This window comes from Saccopteryx leptura, chromosome 3, assembly GCF_036850995.1.
Source record: "Saccopteryx leptura isolate mSacLep1 chromosome 3, mSacLep1_pri_phased_curated, whole genome shotgun sequence".
NCBI classification, from domain to species: Eukaryota; Metazoa; Chordata; class Mammalia; order Chiroptera; family Emballonuridae; genus Saccopteryx; species Saccopteryx leptura.
In genome coordinates this window covers 366,534,010-366,538,903 of record NC_089505.1, presented here as the reverse complement: position 1 = coordinate 366,538,903, position 4,894 = coordinate 366,534,010, and the positions used below count along the sequence as shown (strand labels likewise).

Genomic DNA, 4,894 nt, shown 5'->3' with positions numbered 1-4,894 from the left:
CCCCACCCGGACGCCCTCCTAGCGCTCTGGGCGCACGCGCTCCAAGCGTGCGTGCGTGCTTGCGTGCGTGTGAGTGAGCACGTGAGGCCCCGGAACGTGCACAAGGGGCGGGGGCAGGAAATGGGAGGCGAGGGGCGGGGCTGCCGTTGCCATGACAGTGACGTCAGGCGTCGAGGAGCGAACCCGGCCCCTTCCCCACGCGCGCGCGCTCGCGTCCGCGCGCGCTCACACACACACACTCACAGAGACCAGCACACGCGCGCGCGCTGGCGCTTTCCCTCCGACACACTGGAGGGAAAGGTCAAACTAAAGGCGAGGGAGTGGGGCGGCCGCAGGAGCCGCCGCGCGCCATGACGGACGCGGCCGAGTCTGCTTTCTCTCCGCCACCGCCAGCGAGCCGCCGCTCCCGTCGCGCCCCCCCACCCCGTGTCCGTCCTCGCCGCGCCCCCTCCCCCGGCGCTGCGGGCGCGCGTCGGGCCTGGGGCGCGCGCCGGGCGGGTGTGGGTGCGGGTGCGGGCGAGGGCGCGGGCGCGGGCGCGGGCGTCGGAGGGAGGGTGGGGGCCCGGCGGGCTGACGGGCGGCCTCCCCGCGCGACCCCCCGACCTCCGTGGCCGAGCCCGCCAGGTGAGTGCGGCGGGCGGGGGGCGGATGTCAGGCGAGGACGGGGCGCCGGGCTGAGCCCTTCCGGGGGCGCTGACAGGCGCTCGGGCCCCGGCCTCTGGGGGGCGTCGCGGGCTCAGCCCGGCGCGGGGCCTCTGGGGATCGGCCGCGGGGTGGTGGGGCTCGGGGCGTGGGGAGTGCCGCCCCCCGGGCAGCCGTGGGCAGGGCGGCCCCTCCGCGGGTTCGGGGGGCGCGGGGCCGGGGCGAGGCGCCGGGCCAGGTGCGCGCGGGGCCCCGCGGGAAATGTTTGCGGGGCACTCGGGGGGAAACTCTGCCCTTGGGACGAGGCGCCCCGCTTCTTCCCCAGCCAGCGACAGCGGCGGATTTCAACAAAACTCGGGGGAAGTGGGGAGCCCAGGGTGGGAGGGAGAGGGACGGAGAGGATCGGCCTGGGTGGGAACCGGAGCTGAACGACTCCGACCGAGGGTAGCAGCGGGGCATGATGTGTGGACGTTGCCATGCCAATGTTTGATGTTTGTGGCTTGCGGTTATTTTAGGACTAAAGGATAAAAAAGTTACTTGGGAGAGAGGGAACTGCTCGAATGGTCCTAAGTCCTTTACCTGCTTATGCAGGAATTGGGTTAATTTTCACACACACACACACACACACCTAACTGAATCTGTGCCCAGTGGGACTTTAAAAATAATAAGTACAAACTCGAAAGCCCCGAAACAAGGTAATGTTTGTCTGATGAGTTTCAGGTGTCAGGCGCCGTGTTCCGTGGGAGAAAAAGAGGAGGACACGGAAGGACTTGGATATGCTGTAGCAGTCGCCTCTTTGTAATAAGCTTTGGAGCCCGTCAAAGTGGAGTGTAGTTACAACAACCCGGGTTGAAGTAATCGCATTGACCCAGTGCCACCCACCAATCTGAAGCTCCCTGGAGGTATTGGAAGACTGCGCCCAGCCCAGTACTCTGCTGCTTGTGAAAAACCAGTGCTTCTACTGATTTTTTTCCTTTGGTTTTCCACTATTATAATGCATTCTTCCTTCTTACCAAACATTAGAATGAGATATTTATAGTTGAACTGCTCTCCTGTGAGTCACTTTTAAATGACCATGCACTAGCTCTGACATGTCTTTTTTTCGTATTTGAAAGTTAATTTGGAAATTTCAGATATAGTCGTTTACATGTAATAAGCTTGTTTTGAGTCTGGCCTAAACAGATAATACCAAGTGGGTAATGTGTTGAAAATTTAAATCTCGCCCAAGAAAATACCTGGTTTATGAAAGGTGCAGGATTGTGACAGCTGAGGAAATGTCTGGAGTCCTTGGTGCAGGATACGAGAACAGCCAAGACACCCTTTCTGGTGAATTTAATGGTAATTGGTCAGCTAGGCATATACATACTTGTTCCTTATCTAAGCCTTTCTGATGCCTGGGTGCTTCTTTTGATTAATGATCTTTGGTTATTTATCCTTTTCAAAAAGTTCTGACAACAGAGAACTCTCATTTTGAAATTGAGTCATCGTGGCACGTAGCCAGGATGCCAGAGGCTCTCAGTACACGATGTGAGGGAGGCGAGTCAGTTGGAGGTCTTGTTGATTCTTTCTGTGGAGTTTTTGTGCCTGGTTTTGTGCTGCGATGCCTGTTTACCTCTTGTTCCTATTGGCTGTTGCTGACGTATGCCAATGTTCAATCCTGTGATGGGGTGCTGGAACTTGACAACCTAAAACATCATTTCCTGTGATATGTAAATAAATTCTTGTTTCTTCCTTCCTTCTCTCTTTTTAAAGGGAACCATAGAATTGGGCAGATCAGCACTTCCCCAACGTGTCCCCTCCTGCAGGTCCCGTTGACCTTGCTGGCAGTCGTAGAGGTCAGTGTTCATGGAGATAAACAGTTCTGGGTGTTCTAGGTGATAAAGACACATGGGAAAGTGATCCGAGATACAAAGATCTTGATATTTTTGCAAATACTTCATTGACCTTTTTTGGGGAATATGTTTACATTTCTGTTTTACATTAAAAAGAAATCACTTAATTTCTTTTTTAAACTTTTGTAGTGTTGTGTATTCTACCACATGACCAGCTGGGTTTTTTGGGCGAGGATTTTAGAACTTGGGAGATAGGCAGAAGGGCAGTAATGCTGGGCTGAAGTTGGCCCATGGAAGCAGCTGTGCTCACTTGAGGAAATTTGATATTTACAAGTATAAGATTACCCAACAAATTAAACAGTGATTGGTTACAGTACTATATGAGAATTATGTATTACAGAAAAGGGCTTACTAAAAGGGGGTCTTCAAATAATTAATGCTTTTTTTAATGTTACTTATAAAAAATGATTTGATTTGCCCTTCCCAGATAGCTCAGCTGGTTAGAGCGTCATCTAGAAGCACAGAGCTCGCCGGTTCCTCCCCGGTCAGGGCACATGCAACAACAGATGGATGTTCCTGTTGAGTGCTCTCCCTCCCCCCCTCAAATCAATAAATGAACATTTTTAAAAAGTAAAATAAGTAAAATGTTTTTTGATTGATGAAAAATCGGTTGACATATAATAATTTAGAAACAGGTTTTTGGCGTAATATAAGATTTATCAGTATGTTCCTTGAATTGTCTCTTTCCCAAAAAATGTTTGGGGGCAAAATTAATACTTATGGCCTTCTTAAGTGCAAAGTTATGCTACTTATGTGCTCTCTATTATTGTTTTAACTGAATGGGAAAATTATCATCTGATTGATGCTTTACCATTTAAGGAGTATATTGAAACCTAATTAAAATGCCAGAATTTTATGGTCAGGTTCATCTGGAGCCCCGTCCAAGGTGGTTTAGTTCCCGAGGTATCAAAAGCACCTTGTTACAACCTGCTCTCACTAGGACGGTGGTCCTGCCGCCGTGGATGCCCAGTGGTTATACCCAGACGACAGCAAACTCAGAATAAATAGATTTGGTCTAAAGTCCAGATGTAGGAAAACCAGGACCTTGACTTTCTCTCTAGGTGCCGATTATTCTCCTGAACTAAAGGCTTGGTGTCCTTCAGGTGCAGTTCTCTGGGTCACTTGTGAAAAATTCTACTTTGATAAAAGAACAACTTACATACTCTAAACTTTCAAGGGAGCTTTTTTCTTTTTGTTAGAGCACTTGGGTTTATTTGGAATCACAGGAGATAACAATGAAATACTGGAATTGTCATTCTGAAATCATTTTGCTTTGGTGATGTAAAAGGGAAAACAGTATGAGTTAATGAGTAGAGCTTGCTTATTTATGTGTTAGCTCAAGCTTTGTTGGGCTAAGTCAGAAGGAGAGGAGCCAGACACAAAGTTTGTTAAGGATAATTGATCAAGTTCACTTTGTTTCATACTGTTCATGCCTGGCTTCCTTAGAGGGACATTGCTGGTTCCCCCTTTTAGAGACATCTTATTTTTAGAGAAGGGAATTACAGGATAGGAACTAAGCATGCAGGTATATTAGTGTTCAGATATCTTTTGAGAGTGTTAATAGTTGTTTTATACGTTAGACATAAAAAATGAAATTATTTGCATGCTGACTATGGGATCAGGGCCCAACTTTAGGATAATTGAATATTATAAAAATGTAGGGAACAGATTGAAGGATGCTGCTGATGTTTTAATGCAGGCTCTTAAGTTCCTCTGTTGAATAATTGAGTAAAAATGAAGATTAAAGATGTGATATTAAGAGAAGTATTTAATTTTTTTTTAACTCCAAGAAGCTATCTCAAAGGATTGCTCATGTTAGAGCGTGGGGAGGTAAATAAGTTTGTTACTTGGTTTATCATTAATGAGGGGATGTAATTTAAAAAGTTTTTCAAGCACATGCATAAAAAAAAGGTAAGTAGACTTCATTTAGAAAATACATGTGCGAAGATCTGAGAAAAGAGGTAATGATTGGAAATTTTAATTGGAATTTAAGACTGATTTATGGTCTCAATTTCATTATTTAACCCACTGTCACATTTTAAATGTCACTTAATTTTTCCATTCTCAGTTTTCTTTTCTATAAATGCAATCAGTAGTGCACATACTTTGTGTAAATTGAGTTTTGAAAATATATTTGCAAGGCTTCTTAAGCATAAACTATTACTTAATACTAACATATATAAGTCCACCAAGTCAAATTTAAAAATATTTAGACCTTATAATCTGCAGAAATTTGGAGAAAAGTTTTAAAAATAAGAAAGGCTGAGTTCAGAATTTTGATCACAGAATTTTCCTCATTCTTCTGAAAGGCTTTTCTTTCTTTATTACATGTTTATATTTCCTATACTCCAGTCATGCTA

The 4,894-nt window shown here is 46.6% G+C and overlaps 1 long non-coding RNA gene across 3 annotated transcripts; it reads left to right on the top strand.

Moving 5' to 3' along the window:
* Nucleotides 1-239: 239 nt before the first annotated feature.
* On the top strand, nucleotides 240-3,119 carry LOC136401393 (uncharacterized). 3 transcript variants are annotated; one of them, XR_010750515.1, is made up of 5 exons: nucleotides 240-624; nucleotides 1,363-1,544; nucleotides 1,871-2,281; nucleotides 2,395-2,477; nucleotides 2,962-3,119. It is a non-coding gene; the product is annotated as an uncharacterized lncRNA (long non-coding RNA). The 3 variants fall into 3 exon arrangements; XR_010750513.1 differs by having other exon boundaries at nucleotides 1,363-2,281; XR_010750514.1 differs by lacking the exon at nucleotides 1,871-2,281 and having other exon boundaries at nucleotides 2,962-3,109.
* The last annotated feature ends 1,775 nt before the right edge of the window (nucleotides 3,120-4,894 follow it).